Source organism: Cygnus olor, chromosome 3 (genome assembly GCF_009769625.2).
Source record: "Cygnus olor isolate bCygOlo1 chromosome 3, bCygOlo1.pri.v2, whole genome shotgun sequence".
In the NCBI taxonomy this organism is placed as follows: domain Eukaryota; kingdom Metazoa; phylum Chordata; class Aves; order Anseriformes; family Anatidae; genus Cygnus; species Cygnus olor.
Genome location: NC_049171.1, coordinates 37,447,528 through 37,459,445, shown reverse-complemented (window position 1 = coordinate 37,459,445; position 11,918 = coordinate 37,447,528).

The window sequence follows — 11,918 nt, the reverse complement described above, 5'->3', positions numbered from 1 at the left end:
TGAAATGCCCAGGAAATAACATTTCTAGAGAATTGAACTTGCCTTAAATGTTTTTATCAGTGTTGTTGTGTTCATGGACATAAAAAGTGCTTGTTAACAAAAAAGAGAAGAGGTCCTATGCAGTCTCCAATTGCTTTTGCATAACAGTATCAAATTGTCCATAAAACTAACTTAGATACTTTGGTATCCTACACCCCGGACAGAGCAGTTCCAGCAAATGAGAAGCTGAGTCTTCTGGACATACTTGGAGAAAGATAGGGACCTAAATTAGTGATAGTTTCTATTCATTGTTGATATCAAACCTGCATCCTCTTCATCTGAAATGGTTAAAACTACAGCTTTGTACAGAAACTTTCTAAATCTGTTCCTTGCCAAACACAGCTTGCTGTAGGCTGGTTGAAAGCCTGTCCCTTCTTCAAGTATTGCCACCGTTTCAGTTGCTTACCTCTCTGCTTGCAAAAGCACCAGATGAGGTTTGCAGAGGAAGGGGCTTTTACCTCAAAGTACACTTCCACAGAAAGGACTCATTACCCACAGTGAAGTATTCCCTGCCATGCCTGCCACTTCGTGCCTTTCCCTTCTCCAGTCCTGCAGCAGGGAATGACAGGAGAAATGGAAATAGCAGAAATGAACCCCACAATCCTACCACACATTTTTCAAATGTATTCTTTTAAATATAAGTCCTGTGTGTACTGTGATGGCACCCACAACTTGCAGCTCTATCCAAATATATCTCAATGCACCTCTCACAGGACTGACAGCCAAGGCTAGTCAAGAAGGATAAAGCAGGATATGAAAATACTTGTGCTACCTGAAAGCTAGGCTGTCACAGTGAGTGCTGAGACTTACAGCACAGACTTACCCATGTCAGCACTGCAGACATTTTGACTATGCCTTGCCCCGATGTTCATTTGCACACTACTGGGTTTTATTTTGATGCTATAATAGGGGGCCAAGAGCAAATTCAGAGTATATTGGAGGAAACCTGCACTCCACTGTGGCCAGTGGTAACGTTGCCATTGACTTGAGAGCAATTTTGCCCACTATGCTTTATGGATACCACATTTTCAGACCCCAAGCCATCCTGCCTTCCATTGGTAAGTGTGTCACCCACGCAGCAGCTGTAGTCATACAATTTTCAGGCACATTCTTCTGGCTCTTCAAGGTGTTTTTCAGGTGGGTAGTTGTTATCAATTTCACATGCTCATATTTTGTTTTTTAAATCTGTGCCCCTGCAGTTTTCAAGCCACAGTCTGTCCCACACGGAAAGATAAGACAAGCCTGGAAGTCGGTTCTCCCTCCCCCAAAGCATTGTCGGTGGATAGTGTATTCACTTCCACTGCAGATAATTGACCATATATTTCCCACAATGTTTTTATTGTATTTTACAGAGAAAGGTAATAAAAATAGAGGCCATATCACAATCAAAGCAGTGTTTCCATTCCTCAGGCAATATTTTTCACTAACCCAAAGGAGAACACCTCCCCACCCTTTCCTGGTTGCTATGCTCTGTATATGGTTCTCGGTAAGAAGAAAACCAGATGCCATTTTTAAATATAAGATGGCAGAAACCAGAAAAACAGGAAAATGGTCCCAGTTCAGGGAAATGTTCCTGGATATCTTTGTCTTCTTTGAAGTGCAATATGTATCCTAATGCTTCCAGAGGCATCCGCAAAGATCCTTTGATACAACACCAAGAAGACATCAGCTTGGTAGGTTTGTATGTGTGTGCATACGATACATGCCTTGCTAAAACAGCATACACTACAAATTACCTGTTCTGTACTTACTGTTAGTGCCACACAAAGATGTGTGAGCAAATGCTGTTTATGTGGTTCTGATAATCCTACAGAGAAGTGTTGCTTCACAAGTGTTAAACAGACCTCAAAGCTATGTCAAGAGATCAGTTCTCAGGGAGACCTAGTTACGTGCCAAGCCCATGTAATCCAGTCATCCTCGTGGTGGTAATTAAATAGCATCTTACAATGAATATAAGAACAAGCTAAGCAGGCATTTATTTTGCTTGCTATAACTGAAGAGGATACATTAATTTCCTCAACATTTTGGGAGGGGAAAGGGACTGAAAGCCTAGGTACTGGGTACTCCAGTATGAAATGGTTCAGCCCCATAGGATTTTTATTTATCTAATTTTTAATTTGTTTATTTTTTGGAAAGAGGGGAGCCTTGGAAAACAAAGTTTAAATCAAGAGAAGGCAGATGAAGGCTGGTGTAGGAGCAAGCAAGCTCTAGACATCACAATATACCTCCATAGATGCCTAAAAATGGTCTGTCTGGTGTCATGTCCTTGTGTTCCTCAGAGAGAACTGTTACATCAAGGAGTGAAACAATCCATGGAGGTACCTTTAACTTCCAAAGTGTTGGGTAGTGTGAGGGCCTTAGTTTGGTAAGTTAAAGACTGAACTACTTAAAATATCTAGTGTTGAACGTCTGGCATTTTAAGTCTTTAACATTCTGTTCTTTATTTATTTTGAAAGATGCTATTAGCAAAGATGAGATGATGCTTAAAAATTTCCAGCCAGATGTATCTCCAAACTTTCCCAGAGATGAAGGATATTCAGATATAGTTTGGATTCAACCCATTATATAGATAAGTTTGTTTTATAGCTGGCCACAGCTGTGAAGTTTGGATTCAGATCTGTAACTCCCCTAAACTTTGAAGACTGTAGTCAAATCTGTGGTTTTGGATTTGAATCTCCAGTTGCTTGTTGCATCAGACTGTTGTTCACATCTGTTCCACCATGAGCTCAGAATGAAACTCCAATACTGCTTTCAGACTCTGTGAAGCTGAACATCCGAAAAGCCACTTCTCAAGCACACTGCTACAGATGAGCAGCAACAGCAGCATATTGCAGGTCTGTAGGTTAACAGCCCTCTACCTGCCACCTGAGGACTATCTGTGACCCACCACAGAGTGCTGGCTGGTGGGTCACAGGTTGTTGGCTCCCGTCCTACAAAGTATGCTTTACATACTTCCTTCATATTATGTTTCCATGTAAGTGAACGCTGTAGCTTCCCACAGGAAAATCACATGATCCTGTATGGAAGGAGAGAGGGTTGGTGTAATTGCAAATGGGATGAAGGCTGGTCCTTGAGGCACTCTCTGAGGGCTTATCCATGCCGAGTGGCTGCTGAGAAATAAACTAGGACGTGAATTTACAATACCTCAGCTCCACAGGTGGGCACTCTTAACCTGCAGGCAGCAAGGGGGAAGTACTCCATGTTGGAAATACAAGTAAGCTGCACCACACAAGCGACATTCCTGTGAGGATACAGTGCTGTGAGGCTGAGGTCCTCCAATTTCCCTCTCTTGTTTGCTCTACAGGCAGACCTTAAGACTTCAGCCACACTAAAAAAACAGCAAGCCATAAACGTCTAGCTGGGAGGGTGTCACTGGTTGTCACCATAGCATAGACTGCCTCACCAACAGCAGTGACAGCCACCCATGGTAAGTGCTGGACAACTCTTCTGACCTGTTAATAGTTGGTAGAGTATTTGATGACAGTTGCAAGAATCTGATGCACAGCAGTATCCTTTACAGCAGTTTAATCTTTGTCATCAAATCCCCCAGCAGCCATGATTAATAGCAGCACTTGAGCTTGTTTTGAAAGTTGTATATTTGGCAGCTATGAACTTTGATCTATGGTTTCACTTTAAAGAATCATTATGACACAAACTTTTCCTGTAATCCTTCCATCTAATTAAACCACACACAAATACTATGTGGGGAAATATGATGCTATTGATATAAGCTGTGTGTTTATTACAATATTTTAGACACTTTATTAAAGTGGATAGTTGTTCCCAGAAAGACAGTAGATAAGCTCCCTAAAAACAATATCATCATCCAGGAAGAATATATAAGAGAATTTCCCAAGGCCAAATTCGATTAGAAACTTTCTTTGTTGATTAATACTGTGCCCTTGAACCCGTTAAGGGCTCAGATGTTTTAACCTGAGCTAAAATTACTAGCATTTAATGAATCCAGCCTACTAAATGTGTACTTTTCCAGAAAAAGTTTGCCTTTGTTCCAGACAGTCAAAGGATTTCAGTGTCTAACATGATAGTGTCTGTTGTCTAATAGTAGGTTGTTCAATATTTGGATACAATTTAATGGAAACATTTTTAAAGATCCAAGAAAATTTATCTTCATATAAATATTTAAAACCATGAAACAACCATCCAATCTTTTTGTAGGTGGATCAACTCTAAACCAGACATTGCTTGCCTGTCTCTGTCCTGCTCTATACTCTGTGATGAAATTCCAATCAGGAAGATAAAACTCTTGTTTTCAAACCCAGAATATGAACTGTGGGTCAGAGTCTGAGCAGTGATTTTTCTGGGGCTGAGATGCAGAGTTGCATAGTCCAGACTGAGTTGACTTGCTTGTGCATTGCACCTTCATGCCCCTGGCATCTGTGCAGAAGAGGGTTTCTTCCTTGAGGGTAGGCTGTCCAGGCTGTGAGCAGTGGTTTTAAGGAGATGCCTGAGAGCTCTGGAGTTTCTCCTAATTGACCCAAAATGTGATCTAGGTGTCATAAAACTGAGAGATAACAGATGTGTAAATCACTGTCTTGAGGTTGCTGCTGCTGCCGTGTCCAGCATTGTTTCCATTTGCCAATCACCACCTTTTCTGTATTATCAGAGTGGATTTTCAGCCAACTGGCTTCTGCCTAAAACACAACTTCTTTCACTACTGGTTAACCCCAGTGACCATGGTGTCTGAGTCAGTTGGAAAGGAGACAAAGTAGTAAGTGTAATAGTTTTCCCAAATTGTCCCACAAATTTCCAGAGACTTGACGTAAATGTAGAACAGCTGAAGCAACATGAGTGATGCCTTAGGGAATTCACAGTCAAGCGCCCTCAAGCAGAGGGAGTAGATGCCCATCACCGCTCTCTGGACTTGATCAGAAAGGAGTGAAACAGAATTGCTCTAATGCCAGGTTCTCCAGTCTTGGTATTAATCCCTTGTGACCAGCTGTGTCCAAGGCTACCACAAGACTGAGCAGAATTAGCAGGGACATTTGGCATGTATCCATTGTCATGAGGGAGGTTGGATCAGTGGCCAGAAATGGCCTTGACCTGATCTGCTCCTGAATTGCTGGATGCAAGTTACTTGAGCTGTCATCGTCTCTCTAGTGCCCTTCTCTGGAAAGCAATGTGCAAAACTTGTTCAGGTATCCTGAAATCCCTCCTACAAATGCATAACCAGGGCTCTGAGTGACAGTAATTTGCTGGGCAGAGTGGAGGTGTCACATTATTCTCAACCAGCTACAAAGTTTTGTGGGTGGATACAGGGTCAAAATGTATTGCATATACAACTGGGATAAAGTTTTGTGTAAAAAGTTTATAAAACCTCCTAAGGACTTTTTACTAGATCAAGGGCCTCCTCTTGTTCTTATTGAACTCAATGGGAATTTTGCTATTGACTTCAAAGAAAGTTGAAAGGAGTCATGAGGGGCTGATTTCCACTAATAGATGTGTGCTTCTGCACACCAAATTTGCATCTGGAGGGACTGTTTTAGTTGTTTTGTTCTTATTGTTGTTGTTGCTGTAGTTGTTTTGTTGTTGTTACTTTTGTTTGTTGTTGTTGGTGGTGGTGTTTTGTTGTTTTTTGCTTTTTTTTTTTTTTTTGCTACTTGAGAGTTTGTATAAGCACAAGGTCTGCTACATGTAAATTGTCTGCACGTATGAGCAAACGGCTTATTTCTATTGAGCAAAAATACCCATACAATACACATTGCATACATTCTTTTAGAGAAATTGATTCGTTGAACTACCTCTTCCAAGTGGCATCATCCTCCCAGGAGATCAAAATATTTCCTAAGCACATAATGACTGCTGAAGCAGGTTCTGTTCTTATCACTGTCAGCCGCAAGAAACCAAATCAAATATAAACGAATCCTTTACAGGTCCTTTCAGAGGCTACAAAATGGAAAGCTTCAGCTTCTGTTCTATAAACAGTAGTAGAGCAGCCTTAAGAACAGATTTAAGAATTTAAACAGTTGTCAAAATGGTTTAAAACTTACTGTAACTTAAACCATTTCTGAGTGCAGACTTGTCCGTTCCTTTTCTGTAGCAGTTTGCAGAGAATGAGGTTTATCAAATGCACCAAATGTAACATTACCTTAGATAAGTGGGCTTCTTACAGAGCAGTGTGAGTTAAAGCTCACGTTTCAGAAAGAGGCATGAAGTTGTTAGACGGGGGCACAATTTAAAAAGTAGAGATTCACTGGAGGGGAGAGTGAACAGGAAAGTGACCTTGCAAATACCTGTCAATTCTGTAAAAATCGTGTGTGCCCTAGAGATTCCTAGAGACCTAAGCAAAACCAGACTGAACTCATCTCTATGTCGCTAATGACATGCTCTGTCTTATTTACCATTGATTGAGACCTTGCATGACTCTTTCTGTGTTATTCAAAGAATGGAAATGGAGTAGAAGATTGCTGAAGCTTCATAGAAGATGACTTCTGCCAAATTGGTGAGAATTCAGGGAGTGGTAAGATGTAGATAGGCAGAGATTTCAGAGAGTATCAAGTAGGGAGGCTTGGAGAAAACCTACACAACCTTGGGGTAAAGAGTTTGGGTAGTCCCATAAAGCATCAACACCTGGTTGCTGATGGGAATAAAAGCAGTTTTCTGAGCTGACTGATGTTTCTTTCCTCTTCATGAAGAATATATACTAAGGATCTCACGCTCTGAAGCTAACCCAGTCAACTTTGCAGAATTGGTTTAATATCTTTTGTTGTATTTGAGGTCAAAGGGCTTTGCTGCAGCTGCAGCTCAGCCAAATAATCTGGACTTGTTGCAGGAGTTACTAGTCAGAGCTCTGATTTGTGTCAGGTGCAGGTTCAAACCAGATGTGACAGGGATACTTTCTGGTGTTGAAAGCTAGGGAAGGTGTCCCACACTTCCTGGGAGCTTAGCCCTGGGCAGTATATACTGAAGAAAATAGACTTAAAAGGCAGACAATAAAAAAGTGACATTGGAAACTGAGTTATAATTCATCTAATAAACAGAAACATCCTATACCATGGCTGCAGTTGTACCTAGTGTTGATTTTTTTATGCTTTCTGGAAGACTTGCTTTATGTTCAGGATTAGCTTTTCAACATCCAGTGGTGATAGGGGCTTTTGAAGGGATGTAGGTAGCCAGCCATAAGATAAGGGGACAGAGCAGCTAGTAGATTTCTTTTCATTAAAGCAAACATAGCTGCCAAACCTGAGATAGACTGCATCCTGGGGACAGGCACTGACACATAAGCCTGATTTGAAGATCCATGTCTCTTAAAGGGTGGAGTTTGGACTAAGAAGGAGGTCTTTGTGGTCAAGAGGGAAAGAGTAGATTGAAGGGATATCTGCACATGTAAGTCACCCATACATGCAAATTGGAGCTCGTGGTATAACAGCTGTGCTAGGCTCGCCTGTCATCTAGGTCTGGCAGCCCTCAGTGCGGAGCGAACAGGTAAGGACTTAGCGCTGATCTTTGTTGCCCATTGTGACCTGATAAGCATATGTTTCAACCATAGTGTTTCCCACCATTTTGTCACAGAGGTCTATGCCCATAGGTCCTGATGGTATCTCACAGATCCTCAGTTTGAGTTAACAACAGTGTTTCAATGTAAAATAGTCAGTAACTGAAAATATGCTGATGGACAGTTTATTGCAACAATAAACAGCAATTTCCTCACCTTGATTAAGTCTGACTCTTTTTTTTTAAACTGTTCAGGCCACTTGCCTTTCAGTAAGAGTCCAACACTGCACCCTGCTTCCCTAAATGTCAACAAAAACAACTGTGTGAATACCTATATGTTATTGTCTGCTCCTTAAAACCCCAAAATACACTCTACATATGTAAAAGTGCAGCACAGCTCTCTTCAATAAGCGAAACGACAACACATGTATTTAAATATCAGAGCCTGAATGGAGTCTGCTTCTTTTCCCACACCTCTGTAAAATCAAAGTTTGAAACCCTGTAGGAGCTCTTTTAAAATATCCTGGCTTCCTTGCTGCAGACCATATGTTGTTTCAAAAACCAGGACTGCAAACTCGAATAATTGCATGACTTGCATTCTATCACTGTAGACTGTGCTCCACTGGCTTCAGCTGGCACGGTTTGGTAGCTGTTACAGATGCCACAAGTCATTGCTTTGAAGTTTGCACATTAAAAAAAAAAAAAAAAAAAAAAAAAGGTTTGGGAGGAGGGGAGAAAAGAGGGAAAAAAAAAACCTTTCAAAAGATTTGCCTGACTTTCTGTTATAAATAAGTCGGCATTTTGTAACATCTGTCATGGTCTCTGCCACTTTGGTTTCCTCCCTCCACCCAGGCTTGTGATTTTACACTAATACTGGACCAGCTGTGGATTCACACTCTGAGTGAGGTCCAGTGGTGAGGGCAGGTAAATGCTGAGGATCAGGCCGAGAGATGCTGCCTTGCTTCTGCCGGCACAGGGTAGGGAGCAGAGAGAGCAGGGATATTGCAGCAACATCCATCTGGAAGCAAGTTGTCATTACAACAGTTTACAATAACCTGTCCCTGTGGAAGAGCCTCAGGTCATTCCTGAGGAGTTTACAGGGACCCCAAACCACCTCCCAGCACTGCTCAGGCATTTACCCCCTCCTCTTTACTGCTCTGAACAAGGTGCTATGGACAATTGGGTCCGGGCTCACTGGGGTCCCACACGGGCGTGCAGCTAGTGGCCCTTTTTTCTTGCTGTTCAGAGGCCCAGAGCAATGAACCCATGTCCTGTTCATTGTGACTAGTTCAGGTGTTACCACCAAAGAAAGCAAGCTTTCCCTGTGCTGTTTCTTCAGTTATTGGTTTTCATACTCCTAGATGCAATCTGCATAATCTCATTCAGATGTTGAAGGACAGGACACAGAATGAAAAGCGTGTCCCAGGTGGGCTTGCTACCAGCTTGTTTAATTAGTTCTTGAAAGTGACTATTGCCAGCCAAAGACAAGAGTGGTACCATAAGTTTAAGCTTTGACTATTAAAGTACTCAAACACCAAGGAAAAGCACTAGGTGCCTTCACTTTTGCAACTCCAGCTGGTTGTCCAGAGAATTCTCAGCGTGGTATCGCTTTGCACGCGTTAAAAAAACAGTGCCAGTCCCTCCTCGGCATGTTGCTTGCGGGGTTCCTCGCATAGTGCTCATGCCTGGAGAGGAGCCCTAGCCGTCTGCAGGGCTCGGGCTATGCCGAATGTTCGCTCTTTCATTCAGGCTCTGCAGGGAATAATTCTACCCGGCTTGTTTTCAGGTTTGAATTTGGGGGCTGGAATTCATCACCTCGGAGGGCTGCTTCCCCCAGTTCGGTGGTGTGTTCGATCACAAGCATCTGTAATCCCTGTAATCCATTTCACCCCGCTTGCCTTTCGCAGGGAGGATGGGATGAGAAACGGTCCCACTCCATAAAAGCACATAACACTGCCTGTGACCCTGCTTAAAAGCCAGAGGAAGGTGTCCTTGAAGCTATTAAGAGGAACTATGTGACAGCTCTTTTCACTATTATTTTAAGTATCAGCTTCAGCTTCCTTATTCATTTCCAGTATATATTTTTGTTTTATTTTGTTTTTATTTCGTAATAATATCCTGAGCACGGCACTCATCTGGTTTAGCTGACGTGGTGCTACTGAGGTTTTTTTTTTCTTTCCCTCTATACTGTTGGTCTGTTTTATAGAACATGGGAAAAGGGTCAGGGCAAACATAATTAAAATGCCAGCACATGAGCAGATTTTGTCCACATGTTCCTAAGATCTTGTTGTTCTCGGGTTTGCTGTTTCTATGCACCAGGTGTTAAGACGCAGTTATGTTAAAGGAGTTCCATATTAAAAAAGTATATTTGATGTGGTATATTATTAAAATCAAACTAGCTGGCAGTGGCGCTGTCTTATCCCAGTGAGGTGAAACAGAAAATTTTTGTGTAGTGCTGCACTTTGCAATCTTTTGCAATGGGAAGCATCTAGGTCTTGGGAAAGTGCACGCGTTTCAGCATATACTGCTTTGTCTCTCCCCTGTCAGTCATAATTTGGGAGGGTTTCTAAATCTTTGCCACTTGAAATCTCATTGAGTTGAAACTTGCCCAAAAACTGTCAGCCTTGTTCTTTTTTTTTTTTTAACATGGTGTTCATTACTTCCATATACCTTCTCCCACAAATAAAAGTGGCAAAAAAAAAAAAAAAAAGAAAAAAAAAAGGAAAAAAGAAACAAAGGACTTTTTAAAAACTGCTAAAGGATGGATTTCTAACTGGTGGTGATTTACAATCTTTGCAAACAATTAGGCTTCAGTGAACACAGATTTATTATTATTATTATATTGATGATTAACTTTGTTAAAGAAAAATATTTCGAAGCCCTGAGATATAGATGTTTGTAAAAATTAATTGGAACCAGTTGCATTTTTCAGAAGGATGTGATTGCCTATCATGATACTTGCAAAAAGTTCAGATTTAAGATTACAAAACATTTATCCAGGATCCCACATTTAATTAAGAATCAAGACAAGAGGCAAGCATGAATGGAAAAGTAGTTAGAGGTAGAAAGGGACCTCTTCTCATGTAAAACTCATGAGCAGAAACCACCTTTGCTCTTGCTCCTGCCCTTTTTAGTTATTAGGGTGCCTGGACTGGAGATCAAAGTGACACAAAAAAGTGATCCCCTGAACAACCAGAGTTCAGGCTCAGCTGCAGCAGTGTTGTTATCTTTCTCGTACCTTCTAAAAGAACTTTGAGTGCAGAATCCAGATGGGGCAGGCAGGAGTGAGGATGGAACAACGTAGACATTGAATGAAATGAGAATATATCATGCATGCATGCATATTCCATGTCTGGGTCATGTCACTTGGTACAATGGAAGCTCTACCAAGAAGGGAAACATGAAATGAGTAGCCACTGTTTGTTGAAGAATGGGCTCTGTGCGCATACATAGGCTTTTTATATATTCTTCACAGAAATCCACGATATACGAGCTGGTTGTCCAGTTATTCCTTTATAGCCTGTAGCAGAAAATTGGAACTTCTAGGTTTTCATTCCCCTTTTTCCCTCAGAGAAGGCACGTAAACCAGGTCAGATGGATTACATTTTACAAGCACCCTTAACTCTCCCAGAATTACAAAGGAAACCTAGGTGTCTAGCTCAGATGTAGCATGCAGACGTCTGTAATTAGGTGGAATGAATCTTACTTAGAAATCACCTTGCTAATGACTCTGATTTCCTACAGACCTCCTTGCACATGGGCAAGTGTCACGTGCAACACATGGCAGCACTTGCTCATTGTAACTGCTTATCATTTTTCCTAGTTTTGCTCCTTCCAGCCTTGTGGTTTCTTCATAAAGGCAAATGCATCTCTGTCACATACTTTGCAAGGTGTTACCCAGGCGGCAGGGCGACGCTGATACCGGTGCCTGGAGCTACATCCCCTGTGCTTGGCTGGGCTGAAGATGAGCTTTTTCTGTTTCTTCCTGAAGTGACTCTGAAATGTTTTGGTCTCGATCCTGGAGGTGCACAATTGTCTGTTCAGAAAGCTAAAACTTGAGCGTTTTGAATATCAGCTGAGGGCCAATTCTTCCCTGGAAAATAATAAAGACAACGCAGCTTGGCAGCCTCTTTTCATAAAAATTGGCCTTGAGAGTTGAGAAGGACCATAATTTTAGCAAAGTTAAATTCCCTTTCCTTTGCTGAAGATCTCAAAGATCCTTAGTATAACCGAGAATTAGGTGTGGGTCAGTCCCTCCCTCTCTTTCTTGCCCTTTTTTTTTTTTTTTTTTTCTTCTTTTAAAGAGATGTGTACCCATCTGTAGTTACAACTTGTGTTATCAACATCATGGCAGTTTACACAAAGTGGAAAGCTGTAATTTCACTTGATGTAACTCACTAGCAGTAAAACAGCCCTGTATATTTACT